Source organism: Symphalangus syndactylus, chromosome 9 (genome assembly GCF_028878055.3).
Source record: "Symphalangus syndactylus isolate Jambi chromosome 9, NHGRI_mSymSyn1-v2.1_pri, whole genome shotgun sequence".
In the NCBI taxonomy this organism is placed as follows: Eukaryota; Metazoa; Chordata; class Mammalia; order Primates; family Hylobatidae; genus Symphalangus; species Symphalangus syndactylus.
Window position 1 is genome coordinate 71,233,983 of NC_072431.2, and position 17,211 is coordinate 71,251,193.

General features: G+C 43.2%; 2 non-coding genes and 1 pseudogene across 2 annotated transcripts; all 3 read right to left on the reverse strand.

Moving 5' to 3' along the window:
- Nucleotides 1-3,391: 3,391 nt before the first annotated feature.
- LOC129490694 (T-complex protein 1 subunit zeta-like) lies at nt 3,392-16,921 on the reverse strand (annotated as a pseudogene).
- On the reverse strand, nt 7,403-7,537 carry LOC129490894 (small nucleolar RNA SNORA15). Its single transcript, XR_008660367.1, has one exon. It is a non-coding gene; the product is annotated as a small nucleolar RNA SNORA15 (small nucleolar RNA).
- Nucleotides 11,897-12,030, reverse strand: LOC129490902 (small nucleolar RNA SNORA22). Its single transcript, XR_008660373.1, has one exon. It is a non-coding gene; the product is annotated as a small nucleolar RNA SNORA22 (small nucleolar RNA).
- Nucleotides 16,922-17,211: the final 290 nt, after the last annotated feature.

The following is a 17,211-nucleotide window of genomic DNA, read 5'->3' on the forward strand; positions in this document are numbered from 1 at the left end:
GATTACAGGTGTGAGCCAACATGCCCGGCTGAGATTCAATTTCTTCATCTGAAAAATGGGGATACCTATGGACAACTGTAGCTTGTTGATAAAAGAAAAAAAAATAAGTATGAAAAATGGGGATAGTATCTCACTATCTCTTAGGTAGTAGCTGTATCAATTAAAGTAACACGGAACCGGGTGCAATGGCTCAGAGACAGGGTGCAGATGCTAAGGCAGGAGGATTACTTGAGCCCAGGAGTTCAAGGTTGCAGTGAGCTATGATCGTGTCACTGCACTCCAGCCTGGGTGACAGAGTGAGACCCTGTCTCAAAAAATAAAAAATAAAAAGATAGTAATAAAACAGCATGGGTGAAATGTTGAGCACATGATAGATTTGCACTTACCTCTTTCTTCGTCTACACAAACCCTTGCCCCACCTAGGCAAATTGAGACACTACCCTAAAATACATCTAGCATTTTCTACCCATCCTTCTGCTCATGCTGTTTCTCTGCCTCTTCCTCTCCACTTACTGAACTCTTATCAGTTCTTAGTGATTCTCATCATTACATGCTCCAGAAGGGAAGTATATAATACATATCTATTTTTGACAGTGTATCCCTGGCTCCTGCCATAAATGCTCAATGGTTATCGCCAGATAGTTAAATGATCACCTTTAGACTTGTTTGAATGCCTCAGACAAATCATAGAATTAAAAAGGACCGGCCAGGTGTGGTGGCTCACGTCTGGAATCCCAGCACTTTGGGAGGCAGAGGCGGGCAGGTCACCTGAGGTCAAGAGTTAAAGACCAGCCTGGCCAACATGGTGAAACCCCGTCTCTATTAAAAATACAAAAATTAGGCTGGGTGTGGTGGCTCACGCCTGTAATCCCAGCACTTTGGGAGGCCGAGGCGGGCGGATCACAAGGTCAGGAGATCGAGACTATCCTAGCTAAAAAGGTGAAACCCCATCTCTACTAAAACTACAGAAAAATTATCCGGGCGTGGTGGCGGGCACCCATAGTCCCAGCTACTCGGGAGGCTGAGGCAGGAGAATGGTGTGAACCCAGGAGGCAAAGCTTGCAGTGAGCCAAGATTGCGCCACTGCACTCCAGCCTGGGCAACAGAGTGAGACTCCATCTCAAAAAAAGAAAAAAATTAGCCAGGCACGATGGTGCACACCAGTAATCCCAGCTACTTAGGAGGCTGAGGCAGGAGAATCACTTGAATCTGGGAGGCAGAGGTTGTAGTGAGCCAAGATCGTGCCATTGCACTCCAGCTTGGGCGACAGTGAGACTGTCTCAAAATAAATAAAAAAGGGTCTTTGCTTCAAACTCCTTATTCCACAGGAGGAAACCAAGACCCCCCAAAAAAGTATGACTTAAAGAGCTGGTTAGCAGGTGACAGGACTAGATTTGGGTCTCTTTGCGGTGCTGTTTCCAATAGGCCACACTTCTTCAGCTTGATGCACCACTTCAGTGTCTTTCCAAGAAAGGATGTCTAAGCACTGTAACTTCTTCCAAGGCAGAGTCCTGGTCTTTTGATGTTCCTCAAGATCCTATCTTTGGTTCTCTTATTCTGACACATTCACACTGATTTCATCCATTTTCTTTTTCTTTTTCTTTTTTGAGGCAGAGCCTTGCCCTGTTGCCCAGGCTGGAGTGCAGTGGTGCGATCTCGGCTCACTGCAACCTCTGCCTCCAGGGTTCAAGCGATTCTCCTGCCTCAGCCTCCTGAGTAGCTAAGACTACAGGTGCGTGCCACCATGCCCAGCTAATTTTTTGTATTTTTAGTAGAAACGGGGTTTCATCATATTGGCCAGGCTGGTCTTGAACTCCTGACCTTGTGATCCGCCTGCCTTGGCCTCTCAAAGTGCTGGGATGACAGGCGTAAGCCACCGTGCCCGGCCTATTTTCAGTTTCTTCAACAAATATATCGCCAAGGGGAAAAAATGGATCATCCTGGCGTGGTATCTCAGGCCTGTAATCCCAGCACTTTGGGAAGCTGAGGCAGGGATTGCTTGAGGCCACAGTGAGCTATGATGGCACCACTGCACTCCAGCCTGGGCAACACGGTGAGACCTTGCCCCCCGGCTCCACCAAAAAAAAAAACAAATAAAAGGAGTAAGTAGGGAAATAGATTGAATCGGAATTAAGAAATAACATACAATTGCAATGTATGAGCTTTATTTTGTCCCTAATTCAGCCAGCAAACGTTAAAAACCCTTTATGAGATAATAGATGAATTTGAACAGACTGGATATATTATTAAGCAGCACTGTCAGTTTTTTAGGTGAGAGAAGGTAATTATTTTTTCGTGACTTCTTTTGACTATTCCAGCTGAAGGTGTAGAATAAAATGGGATATATCTGGACCCACTTCAAAACGGCTCCAGGAGATGGGGAGAGTGCGATTCCGCAGGAGCAGGACTGGCCACAAACTGGCAGCTCTTTAAGCTGGCCCACGAGTACGTGGGGGCAGGGGTCGTTCCTCGTTACATTCTCCTCTTTCCCTTTTTTTTTTTTTTTTTTTTTTTGAGATAAAGTCTCGCTCTATCGCCCAGGCTGGAGTGCAATGGCACAATCTCGGCTCACTGCAGCCTCTGCCCCCTGGCTTCAAGCGATTCTCCTGCCTCAGCCTCCTGAGTAGCTGGGATTACAGGACTACGCCACCACGCCCGGCTAATTTTTTGTGGAGACGGGGTTTCATCATGTTGGCCAGGCTGGTCTCCAACTCCTAACCTCAAGTGATCCACCCGCTTCGGCCTCCCAAAGTGCTGGGATTACAGGTGTGAGCCACCGTGCCCGGCCTCTCTTTCCCTTTTATAAGTTTGAAAGATTCCAGACCAAGAAGTTGAAAGCACAAGGCGGTGAGGCACCATGCGCACGGAGAGCGACCTCCCCAGCCAGCGGCTGCGGGCGCATCCCGGAAGCGGGCAGAGGGGTCTCAGGCTCTCTCCCGCCAGGGCGGAGGGCCCCATCCCCTTTCCCAGCGCCCCCGGGGTGGCCGGCGATTCAGTGACCTAGCTGGAGCCAGGCACCAACCAGGAGCGACAGCAGGGACAGCAGCGGTGAACAACCCATGCTGGCATCAGGACTGGCACGCCACGCCGCGCACAACCACGGCCCCGCTGCTCATCCGCCCTCACGCACCACGGTGGCAGTCGCCTCCTCCACACATGCGCATGCTGCTCCACCACCGCCCCTCACCCAACAGTTCCAACAGTTCGGCGGGGGAAACTGACGGACTCGAGGGGTAGGAGTGGCCATACCACCTGCAGGGCCGCCCAGAGAAGTAAGGAAAAGCACGCGGAGGGTCCCTAGAGGCCCCTTCACTACTTTTTGAACGGTTGGACAGTTTTCATTCCCTTTAAGATTGCTTCTGTGTGTCAAACCATTGCAAGACCACAAAGGTAGTTTCAACTTAACATTTATTTGCACACTCCAGGTCACTGCTGAGCCCCCAAAACACAGCCTAGTAACACCAACTTCACCTTCAAGGACCACAGAGATAGACCAACTATATAAATCTTGTGGAAACATAGTAATTTGGGTGAGAAAACTATGACGCTAGAGGCTTTGGGATGAATATTTTGCATAAAAGTTCAGAAGCTTGAAAATATAGTCAGCCTACAAATCTCAAATTTCTCCTGATAACTGTAGCCCTTAGCCACCATGCCTTCCAGCTCTCTCAACTCCCTTGCCTCTAGTTTACTCCTCTTCCCATTTCCTACAACTTTGTAGGGGGAGAATTTTAGCAAAGCTATTTCTAAAGTGTGAAAAGTCCAACTGATCAATAAATTTACTCAGAAATTTAACAGGGGATGCTTCCAAAATTTTAAATTACTTAAGCGTTATTTATATTAGCATAAAAAATTTAAAACCAAATGCTTAACAATAGGGTACTGTTGAATAATTTAACACATGTCCACATAAAATTAAACCATTAAAATCTGCTTTTTCAAGGAGTATTTAATAAGGTAGGTAATACATGCTTATCTAACATGGAATTCTATGTCACTGCTGCTAAAGCAAAACATCCTGTTTACTGGGTGAAAGACCTGCTTTATGTGTGTACACGTCAGTGCAATTTTAAAAAAATACTGTAATTATAATTTCAGAACTTCCAAATTTCAACAGATGCCAGTGTTCTCTCCTTTTTTCATATGGGAAAATTCCCTTGAAACTCATTTGAAGCTTGGACAAAAATTCCACAGCTGTATTCTTCAGGATCACTTTGCACAGTCTTCAAGACTCAGATACAGAGGAAGCTTCAATTCAACCTTTCAGAGAAGACATTCCAGCTTGCATGATCTCATCAACCAAGAGAATGCTGGTGGCAATCAGTGCTGAAAGGGGGACAAAAATTAGATGGCTCAGATGATTAGGAGCCCTAATTCGACTCAACTTCCCACTTCCAACTAAGCTGCACACATTAACATCCAATTAAATTTCCCCCTTCCCCTCTACACATCAGAGGGCTAGTTCGGTTTCCATACTTTCAGCTGATTACATTATTCATGGGGGAAAATGAGCAACTAAACAGAAAACACCAAATGAAAAGAGTATGATGATTCTCTAACAGTTTAGTTTTCATTTTCCCAAACTTACCAGGAGTGAAGAAGCTGTTTCTTTACACAATGGTTATCCCATAATGCCTGCTTCTGCTGCTACCACGGGCTCACCTAAAAGGCAACCAAAGTAAGTTCAGTCAATAAGAACCAACAATATTGTGTGTGTCTTTATCACTGATGACTCATTTCCGCCAGTATTAACTATGAGAATTCAAAGCTTCCCTGTTAGCCCAATTTTCTACTCTAAACCATGACCCCTGTCCACAATATTTGAGGAGTGTCTGACTTCTACTTAGAAGACCTGAACACCCCTCTCTTCTTCTGGATACATTTCTGTTTACCCATACTAAAGTACACACTGCAACTATAATCTGGCTAAAATGGACTGATCATTTCTCTCATTCCAGAAATCTCTTTTATTAAATAATAATGTTGACAACAATAGGTCTTGCACATACTGCATGGATGTACCTGTTATCTCTCTCCTACTTTGTACTTAATTTGTGTTGTTTTGTTACAGGGGCCTAAGATCAGGGCTGTCACCATTTCATTAGATTTCTAGATCCCCTTTTCTGGCATTATTTGCTATCTTTAGCTGTTTTTCACCCATGAATATAATTACTCAATCTATTTTCTTATCATAGTACTTGATTAAAAACTGAGTAAGGTGGCCGAGTGCGGTGCCTGACACCTGTAATCTCAGCACTTTGGGAGGCTGAGGCGGGTGGATCACGAGGTCAGGAGATTGAGACCATCCTGGCTAACACAGTGAAACCCCATCTCAACTAAAAATACAAAAAATTAGCCAGGCGTGGTGGCGGATGCCTGTAGTCCCACCTACTCGGGAGGCTGAGGCAGGAGAATGGCGTGAACCTGGGAGGCAGCGCTTGCAGTGAGCTGAGATCTTGCCACTGCGCTCCAGCCTGGGCAACAGAGCAAGACTCTGTCTCAAAAAAAAAAAAAAAAAAAAAAAAAGAAAGAACAGAGTAAGGCAAATGCAATATGAAAATCCTTCAACATTAATCTGAACCATCTACCACCACTCAACATCTCCAACAAAACTATACCAAAATTACTCAGTCTACTCTACTCCCTTAATTATTATACCTAGTCATTCCATTTTTATTAATATCCTATTTTATCCCATTTTAGAATCCAGAGTTCCCTAATAGTACTGGTGTCAAATTGCAAAGCAAAAAGATTTTTTTTTTGGTCCGAGTTTTGAATCTTTCCTGGCTTCAACTCACATGTACTACATCTAGTTTTCCCTCTACAAACAGTTGCATTCTCTTACCTGTGTTCAGGTCCACACCCACGAGCTGACCTGATTCTGAATGTTCTGCTTAAATTTTAACTAATGTTTCCTGAAGGTCAAAACCAGAATTCTGAGCAAGAACCTAAAGTAAACAAATTTAATTCTTGAGAAAACAGGAAGAATTGGTATTAAAAAAAAAAAAAAAAAAGGCCAGGCACAGTGGCTCACACCTGTAATCCCAGCACTCTGGGAGGCCGAGGCGGGTGGATCACGAGGTCAAGAGATCGAGACTATCCTGGCCAACATGGTGAAACCCTGTTTCTACTACAAATACAAAAAATTAACTGGGCATTGTGGCACATGCCTGTAGTCCCAGCTACTCAGGAGGCTGAGGCAGGAGAACTGCTTAAACCTGGGAGGGGGAGGTGGAGGTTGCCATGACTCGAGATCACACCACTGCACTCCAGCCTGGGTGACAGAGACTCCATCTCCAAAAAAAAAAAAGCAAAAGAAAATCTCGGCTGGATGCAGTGGCTCACGCCTGTAATCCCAGCACTTTGGGAGGCCAAGGCAGGTGGATCACCTGAGGCCAGGAGTACGAGACCAGTCTGGCCAACATGGTGAAACCCCATCTCTACTAAAAATACAAAAGAAACCTAGCCGGGTGTGGTGGCAGGCACCTGTAATCCCAGCTACTGGGGAGGCTGAGGTTGCAGTGGGCCAAGATCACACCATTGCACTCCAGCCTGGACAACAAGAGCAAAACTCTCCAAATTCTTAAAAAGAAAAAAAAAAAAGAAAATCTCATTGCATGAAGACAGAACATTTATGTTCCCTTCAGAGAATAACCAGACACAAGTTACTGATCAACTTTCTCATATACCCCAAACCCAGCAGCAATACACCAGTCATAAACTATACTTCAAAATTAGTATATAATCAAAAACAATGATATCAGTTTAACTAAAACCAAAACAAAAAGCAAGTGTGTACTCAAGTATAACCCCTAATACTGCAAATATTAAGCTACAGGTTCTCTCTTGCCATCTGAAACATCAGCTATTCAGGCCTCCCAGAGAAACCAAATACATTTGGATGTTCTAGAGTCAGGAAGAAAACTGATCAAACCGGTTTATCCAAAATCCATATTATGAATAAAGCCTACATTATCAAAAAGGTTTGATCAGCTGAATCTTTTGGAAGATTGACTGTTTAAGGCATACACACCTTGGGAATAACGAGCAACGCATCAGCAAATGCCTGGACTCCAAGCTGTGCCTTGTCCTTTACACGGAGCTTATATTTAATCAGGGCTTCTGCCATTGCCACTTCCACGGCACCAGCACCTGGAACAATACAGCCTGTTGGATGGGGGAAAAAGCAAAATGCTAAGAAAACTGTAGAACTAATTATGAATAACAAAATATACATATGAAAGCCATTAATTTCTTACAAATTCACTATGACCACATCAATTTAAGTACTGCATTTGAAAGCCACAATACAAGCGACTAACATCAAACAGGAGAATGGTCCAACCAGAATGGCTTCACTGGCCACTGGCAGCTCTTTCAACAGATCAGTATTAGTTCATTTATTTGTATTCACCTTTAATAATGATATGCTATGAAAAACCTTAGCAAACCATCAGTCATTCTAAAGGGAAGACTGCTTTTGCATGGTGTCTGGCTGTGTAAACTACTGATAAAAGAACACAGTATTCAGCCATGCTTTTCAGACCAGCAAAACAATTTAATAGAATTGAAATATGGTGAGGATCTTACCATCATCAATAGCATTTTTGACAGCCCTCAAGCCATCCCCTACTGCATCTTTGATCTAAGTGTGGGCTTATTTGGTCCTTTGATCAATAATGTGACAGAACGAGGGTTGTTACACTTCTCAATAAAGGTGAACTTCTCCCTTTGTGTAGAATAAACATGATTTTCAAAAACAGGATTTGTGCAAAGAGAGAAGAGGGACTTACAGAGAATGACAAGCAGCATATTAATAAGGAACAAACTCGATCGCATCAAACCAAATTATCTTTTTGAAAAATCACATATAAATGGCTTCCCATTACTACACATAAATCTTCAAAATGTATATAAACAAAAATCTGATCCTGAATTTCAATTAATTTTTCTGCTAAAGACTTCATGAACAAGGCACAGTGACTCATGCCTATAATCTCAGCACTTTGGGAGGCTGAGGGTGAAGGACAGCCTGAGCCCAAGAGTTTAAGACCAGCCTGGGCAACACAATACGACCCTGTTTCTATAAAAATTACAAAAAAAAATTAGCCAGGCATGGTAGCACATGTCTGTGGCCCCATTTGCTCAGGAGCCTGAAGCAGGAGGATCACTTGAGCCCAGGAAGATGAGGCTGCAGTGAGCTGTGATCACACCACTGCACTCCAGCCCGGGCAGGAGTGAGAATCCATCTCAAACAAACAAAACAAAAATAATTCATGAGCTAAAAAGTTCTATTACCCTCAAGAAGAAAATACACTTACCAATGTATACTCATATACAAGTCCTGCATGTCCCAAGCAATCAGGACTTAGGTCCTCAAAAGAATTCAGGGCCACCCCACCACAAGCAAGAGTCAGCCTGAAATAGCATTTTAAGGGAAATGAATAAGCAATGTTACCAGTGAAGTTCAAAGAGAAGACCGGTAATTTCTAGAAAGGAATTTTTCAGAATTACACACAAAATTACATTTTAAAATGTACTTTAACCTAAGCCTTTTCATTTGCCATCAACCAGCTGAAAACCAGTCTTTTAACCCTCCATTTAAACCACTCTCCCCAAGTCAGCAAATGAAATCTAAAGATGGACAAGAGCTGTTTATTGGCCAGGCATGGTGGCTCACGCCTGTAATCCCAACACTTTGGGAGGCTGAGGTGGGTGGATCACTTGAGGCCAGAAGTTTGAGACCAGCCTAGCCAACATGGCAAAACCCCATCTCTACCAAAAAAGCAAAAAGAAAATGAAACAATTCAACGGGCATGGTGGCAGACACCCGTAATCCTAGTTACTCGGGAGGCTGAGGCACGAGAATCCTAAGAACCCAGGAAGTGGAAGTTGCAATGAACCACGATCATGCCACTGTACAACAGAGCAAGACTGTCTCAAAAAAATAATAAAGTATTTTTAAAAAAACTTTTATTGTGGTGACCTCTTTGGGAGAAAGTATACTGAATTCAGAAACAAAAAGTAAAATAATGTTTACAAGGGCATGGGGGGAATGAGAAACAGGGAGTAACTATTTAATGGGTATACAGTTTCAGTTTGTGATGATAAAAAAAATCCTAGAGATGGACAGTGCTGACAGGTGCAAAATAATGTGAATATAGTTAATGCCAATTAATTGTACAGTTGAAAAACTCAAAGATAAAGTATAAAGAAAAACAATCCCAATTCATTTGCAAAATAAGTAAAAGTCAAATTACTCGGATAAATCTGCTACTCATACCTCTCCATATTCCTCCTTTTAGCTCTGTGAAAAGCGACTATGCCTTCTTTTGAAAGAGCATCTAAGGAAAAGGGGTCAATTCCCTATAATAAAAATAAAAATTAGTTTCAACATCTTTCACCTTAAAAGTAAAAAGGATGATACATACTATTTAGTTTATACACTGGATTTTCATTCTCACCTTTTGATTAATAAATCCTTTATCTAAATCACCACAGACTTTCCTTTTCAGTTCTATTATTTGTTTTAACTCTATCTTCAATGAATTTTCTTTCAGCTTTTATGAGTTTTTCTCTCTTCTGCACTCTTGTAAAAAAAAAGCCAGAATTCACTTCTCTATTAAGAAGAAAAAAAAAAAAGTTACAGAAAGCAGGGAAACATTTATTTTTTGAGAAAATAGCTTCTGAAACTGGATTAGTCCTAAGATTTAACAAACAGCTCACTGAGCTCCAATCCTGCCCCTTGCACATCTTCAGAGGCTGTTTCCTATAACTCTCCCAAACCAATTTGAGGATTATTGTCCTTACAGTGGGAAACGAAGTTGCACAAAAAAGTAATTCACCTAAAACACGAAGCTCCTCCATTTCACCGTTAAGGGGCTATAAACTTAAGTTTTTTCATATTCTAATGACATGTTACAAGTGAGGATGTATGCATCCTCCACCCTTTCCTTCCTGTCAAGACGCTATGCTCTGTGGTCCAAAACAAGCCCTCTGATTAAGCTGTTGAAACACACACAGAATTATGGTTATTGATTTCCCGATGGGTATATGTTAAACACTGAACTGAGAAGGCATTGATAATTTTCATGCAGTCAGCGTTGTTTCTTGAATTATTTGAAGATCCTATGCTGTACAGAAAAGTCTGCAGAGATAATCCCCCTGGTAGGCTGTCAAACTATGATGACATCTTTTAAAAACATGTTTTCTGCCAAGTGCCTGTAATGCCAGCACTTGGGGAGGCAGAGGCGAGAGGACACCTTAATCCCAGGAATTCAAAACCAGGTTAGGCAACATAAGGAGACTCCATTCTCCACAAAAAGAAAGGAAAAATGAACATACACATGTTTTCTAACTAAGTCTTTGGAAAAAAAAAATTTTTTTAATTCCTCTACTGCTTCTCATTATGCTTTGTACCTAGCAATTCAATAAACGCCAAATGACTGATGTTGTTCACTTTTCAGAATAATTCTACCCATAAATACAACATAACATTCACCTTATTTCAGGAGAAAATATTACTAAAAGTAAAAACAATCTTCACCTAGCAATTTATCCAACTTATATCTTCAGGTAAATATACAATATATCCAAATATATTAAAAATTTTGCCAACAATATATATTGTACAAAGCACCCCTAAATTTCAAAACACACTTTATTAGTATTTTTCTTTTTTTGAGATGGAGTTTTGCTCTTATCACCCAGGCTGGAGTGCAATGGTGTGGTCTTGGCTCACTGCAATCTCCACCTCCCAGTTTCAAGCGATTCTCCTGCCTCAGCCTCCCAAGTAGCTGGGATTACATGTACCCACCACCATGCCCAGCTAATTTTTGTAATTTTAGTAGAGACGGGGTTTCTCCATTTTGCCAGGCTGGTCTCGAACTCCTGACCTCAGGTGATCTACCCACCTCGGCTTCCCAAAGTGCTGGGATTACATGCCTGAGCCACCACGCCCAACCATTAGTATTTCATAGTCTTCTACCACCTACCTTGTATCAGTTTCAGATTTATGTTTCTTGTCAATGATCACAAAATCATGAAGAGATCAATAGGTTCATCTTTTCTTTTAATGGCCAAAATGGAGCCCACTACAGCCTGCAACAGGAGAAGGATAACCATTAAGTAAATTCAATTTGCAGCAGCAGAAACATGTTGCTTTTCAGAAGGCTAAAGTGGACAGTTTCTTCATTTTACAATTTCTACACTGATTTAAGTCTTTTTCTATAAGCAGATAGATTATATATGAACAGCTGTTACATTTCTGAAATCTCAATCTGTAATTCCCAAACATTAACATTCCTTAACATTAACATTCCTCCTGGTGTTTCATTAACTGGAAGCTTTCTAATAACAAAATCTCCACTTTATAAACCTTTTAATGAAAGCTCCAATTTTACTTTTAAAACCTGCTTAGGTATACTGTTATTTAAATTTCCTCATTTTACTTTTTAGAGACACAGATTAGGTATCACTACCACAAAAATGAACCTACATAGCACCTTGTGATTGAACTTGGTAATTATATTCATGTTTCTACTATCAGAGATTTTCTATATAGGTGTACCATACCAGACATAGACAAAATTTAATACATACCTCTGTTAAGACATCTGCAAGTTCAGCATGAACTTTAGTACAAAGAGATGCCCTGGCCACATCTTTAAGTGTTTCCTTGTCCATCTCTCTGCTTACTTTGACTTCTTCCAAAAAATGAAGGGCCTTTTCCTTCACAGCTTCAAATCCTTCAGTGATTAATTCTGGGATGAAGGCCCTACAATAAACACACAATAACACTTGCATCTTCAATTAGGTGCAACGATAGTTCATGATAAAGTTCAGATAATTCTTGGAGAGATATTCTGATCATCATACCTTTGAACACGAGGTAATATAATGTCCTGGCTTTCTGAATACATTTAAAAGGATAAATATTCCTTTCAATGCAGAGGAGAAGAGCAGGCAATGCTCTAGCACAGGGTCAAAGCCAAGGGAACTATAAAGCACACTTGGGTGTTCACTGTGCAAACCACTCCGAATCATGTCAAAACTGACACTGTGTCCCAACAACTCACAGATGGTAGCATTATTCTATCTTTTCTATAGGTAATCTCAAACTAATTCATATCATTTACTAATAAAAATAAATAAAGACTGTCTGTTCTCTTTTACCAGAAAATTCTGACAACAGATTCGTACTCACTGAGGTTTGTTTTAAACCTTGGAACTAGTCAGGGCTAAAAAAGTAGAATTTATCCAAATGTAAGCTTTTGGTTGTCTTTTTCCTAACAAATAAATATGCCTAGTCCTAAACATCCCATTTTAAAATCTCAATTATTAATCTAAAGACAGATACAAATCACATAGGCAATTCAACTTGATTACAAAATTATTTTCAGGCCAAAAAGGGTTCCATAACCTGTCCAAGGTCACAATTAATTTGTTTTAGACCAGGACAAAGACCCAGATTTAAGCCCCCTAATTCTACTGTATGGCCTCTGCTAGTATTAACACATCAATTTGTATAAATAAGTATCTGACACGTCCTATATACAATAAAATATTACAGAAACAAAAGTGTGCCGGGCATGGTGGCTCACACCTTTAATCCCAGCACTTTGGGAGGCCAAGATGGATGGATCACCTGAGGTCAGGAGTTTGAGACCAGCCTGACCAACGTGGAGAAACCCCGTCTCTACGAAAAATACAAAATTAGCCGGGTGTGGTGGCACATGCCTGTAATCCTAGCTACTCAGGAGGCTGAGGCTGGGAATTGCTTGAACCCAAGAGATGGACATTGCAGTGAGCCAAGATGCCATTGCACTCTAGTCTGGGCAACAAGAGTGAAACTCCATCTCAAAAAAACAAAACAAAAAAAAGTTGTGCATACTTCAGAAATGTAGAGATCCGCCTGTTTCAGCAGCTCTCCAATGATTAGGACATTGGAAGTCGTACCATCACCAATTATATCATCCTGGGCTGTTGCTACCTTTGCTATTAAGGAAGCTGTTGGGTGTTGAATTTGCTGAAAGTAGAAAGAGAATGAATCACTTAAAACATATGAAGCAGTCTAAATATACCACAAACAGAATGCATGAAGGGCCTCTTGAAGTGCTATCTACTTGAAAAAGCTACCCAAGTGTTTGGCTACAAATTACTAAGATTAAAAAGTCACAATTAGCTATCATGCGCATGCAATTATAATGATCGAAACATTTTCATGCGTAATTTATTTCCCAGGTTATCTCTACAGATGAGGAAGCTTGAGGCTCAGTAAAAGTTTACTCAAGATGACAGCTAACAGTTAACAGTAACAGATAATTTTACATCCTTGCCTCTTTAGGCAAGTGTAGGGCTCTAGTGAGAATAAGCCAGGTATCTCCTAAAATGAAAGCTCAGCAGCCTCCACTGTTACTCTGCAATGGCCAAATAATTTAAAAGGAAAGGTCAGGTGCGTTAGCTCATGCCTGTAATCCCAGCACTTTGGGAGGCCACAGCAGATGGATCCCTTGAACTCAGGAATTCGAAACCAGCCTGGGCTACATGGCAAAATCCTGTCTTAAAAAAAAAAAAAAAAAAGCGGAAAAAAGTTGTATTTTAGAGGTAAAATGACATGTCTGCAGCTTACCTTCAAATGATTCAGAGGAAAAATAGAAAAGAAATGGAGCAACATGTAAACAATTGGTGAATCTAGGTAAAGGGCATATACAATATAATTATTATTTTCGTAGGTTTGTAATTTTTTTCAAAGAAAACTGAAAAACAGACTTCTGGAGATTGGAGAGAGGTTCCAGTGGGAGGGGACTTCTGAGGTGGTAGCAACAATTTATTCCTTAACTACAATGGTGGTTGTGTGTGTCCACTTTATAATTATTTCCTAAACTGTAAATGTTCTATGTGCTTCTCACTTATGCTGTATTTCTCACACACTAAAACACAAATAAATTTTTTCTTTTTTTTTTTTTTTTTTTGGTGACAGTCTCACTCTGTTGCCTAGGCTGGAGAGTGCAGTAGCACAATCTTGGCTCACTGAAACCTCAGCCTCCCAGGTTCAAGCGATTTATTCTCCTGCCTCAGCCTCTGGAGTAGCTGGGACTACAGGCGTACAGAACCATGCCTGGCTAATTTTTGTATTTTCAGTAGAGACGGAGTTTCACCATGTTGGCCAGGGATCGTGAACTCCTGGCCTCAAGTGATCCACCTACCTCGGCCTTCCAAAGTGCTGAGATTATAAGAATGAGCCACTGCACCTGGCCCCCAAACAATTCTGACGTCAAGTTTAACTATGGCTCTACTTTTCTACTAACGCGGGCCACCACTGAACCCACTAAAAACAACACCTCCTAGATTAGCAAGTCTTTACTAAAGATATTTCATCTGGATGTTGACAGCATGGTATACTACTAGCAAAACCCTAATTATTCTGAACTCATATCAGCAGGAAATCATTTCCTTTTCTTGGATTTGAACTGCTAAGTTTTGGGAATTTAGGGATGAGTAAAACGCATACTCCCTTCAGTAATTTCATATTCTCCATCCCTAAGACTTTAAAAATGTTAAAGCAAAGAGATTTCTCTCCCCTCCAGCTGGAGATGGAGATGAGACATAACAGAGAAATTGCTGTTTTAAAAAGAGAAAAACTGGCCGGATGCGGTGGCTCATGCCTGGTAATCCCAGCACTTTGGGAGGCTGACTCAGGCGGATCACCTGAAGTCATGAGTTCAAGACTGGCCTGGCCAACACGGTGAAATACCATCTCTACAAAAAACACAAAAATTAGCTGGGCATGGTGGAGCAAGCCTGTAATCCCAGCTACTTGGGAGGCTGAGACAGGAGAATCACTTGAACCCAGGAGGCAGAGGTTGCGGTGAACCACTGGACTCCAGGCTGGGCAACGGAGTGAGACTCTGTCTTAAAAAAACAAACAAACAAACAAAAAAAACCATAAAGAGAAAAACCATCCTCATGCATTTTGCCCATGTGATTGTGTCAACCACCCTTAATTTTTCAAATTTTATTATAATTAATGTACAATTACAGTCCTTTGGCCCAGACTGTGAATGGCAAAAAAGCAGGGATTCAAAGACAGGGCTGTCAGACTCCAGGCACAGTCAGTAGTATTACTGTCACTATTACATGTCACTTCTGAATGTTCTCCTACCTTGAGAATGGACATTGCAAATCTTTCTACAAAGCAAAAGTTCTACAGAAAATCAAGACATTTCTGACCTAGCAGAGCACCTCTCACCATTTCGTGAAGCAGCACACTGTGCAGGACCATGCCCGGCTAATTTTTTAATTTTTAGTAGAGATCGAGTTTCACCATGTTGGCCAGGGCTGATCGTCAACTCCTGTGTCTTTAGTAAGCTTGATGTCTCCAGCGCCAGAAACAAGACTGTTTAAGAGACAGAAATGAATCAGATTGTGACAAAAACGAAATTAAATTAAAACGAAAACTAAATTAAAAAGTCCCATTAGAAAACGGGCTTTTCCAGCCGGGTGCGGTGGCTCATGCCTGTAATCCCAGCACTTTAGGAGGCCGAGGCGGGTGGATCACGAGATCAGGATATCAAGACCATTCTGGCTAACATGGTGAAACCCCGTCTCTACTAAAAATACAAAATAAATAAATAAAGCAAGCTGGGCGTGGTGGCGGGCGCCTGTAGTCCCAGCTACTCGGGAGACTGAGGCAGGAGAAAGACATGAACCCGGGAGGCGGAGCTTGCAGCGAGCCGAGATCGCGCCACTGCACTCCAGCCTGCGTGACAGAGCGAGACTCCGTCTCAAAAAAAAAAAAAAAAAAAGAGCAAAACAAAAAAGGACTTTTCCCAGATCTTAGGGAGCCGGGGATATGGCGCTAGTTATCAATGACAACTAAATTAAAAAGTCCAATTAGAAAACGGGCTTTTCCCCGATCTTAGGGAGCCGAGAATATGGAGCCAGTTATCTCCCGCAGGGTGGAAGACAGGTGTAGTGCCCACCCCGTCCCCGCAGAGATTGTGCAGAGCCCTCAGGGTGTCTGGAAGCCCAAGAAGGCGGGGAACGCCGCACACTAGAGCCTCTTTTTTCTCCATGGAGACGGCACGACGCAGGAAGAAATGGCCGCGACGGTGGGGCTTAGCAGGGAACAGGACCGGCCCGGGAGGACGCGAGGAAGGGTGGCTGCGGAGCCCCGAGGCAGCGGGCTCCCGTCCGCGGTCGTGGGCCTGCCAGGTGCGCAGCGGCGCGCAGTGCCAGCCCAGCCCTCCTGCCAGCCCCCCCGCCAGCCCCGCCTTACATCTTTATGGTCCCTTTGGGCCCCAGGTTGGTCCTCAGCACGTCCTGCAGACCCCGCGCCGCGCTGATGTTGAACGCCAGCGCCGCCTGCACTCGGGCCACCTTGGCCTTGGGGTTCACGGTCTTCGCCGCCGCCATAGCTGCTCCAGAGGAGAAAGAGAAAGCGATGCAGCGCGCGGAGAGCCCAGAGCCGGCGCGCCGTGGCCGGGAGGCTCTATCCGGATCTTCCGGAAAAGTCGGCGCGCCCGGCCCGCCCCTAGCGTGCCCGCGCCGCCGCCATTGGGCCACGGGCTGTTCGGCGCCCGCTTATTGGTCCGCGGCTGCACGGTGCCTGCGGTCCCACCCCTCGCAACGCGGCCGCGGCGTTATCGCGCACGGGAGTAGCCTGTTGCTGGCAGTAAGTGCTTCTGGGTTCTGGCGTTGCAGCTCGGTGGGGCCCAACTTTGCGGACCCGGGAGCTCAGGATGCGGGCAGGGCTTATGCTCTGCGCGGGACAAGGGCGTAGGGTGGGCCTCCTACCGCCCCTACTCGGCGGTTTGCTCCTCAGTCTCCTTCTCTTGCTGCTTTCATGCCTTTCATTAGAGCTTTCTGGACCCTGTGCTTGACGGTGCTGTAGGTGCCGTGGGGACACACAAGCTAGTCTGATAAGCACCCTCCGCCGGGATCATGCGGTGCTGTAAGGACTAGCGAAGATGAAGATAGAATGCAAGGTAGAAAGTGCTGGATGCCTTTAGAAAGCTGCAGGACTGGTGCGATGGGAGTTGAGTCATAAGAACCTGTCCGTCAGTAGGACTCAGGATGCTGCTGAGGCCCTGGGCTTCCATGGTAGATTTGAAAACTCACCCTTGTAGAGTCATGGTGTCCAGCCTTTGAGAGGACTCCCTTTTAAGGTAAATTTCCAAAGAGCTCCACAATTGTTTACAGTATGCAGTG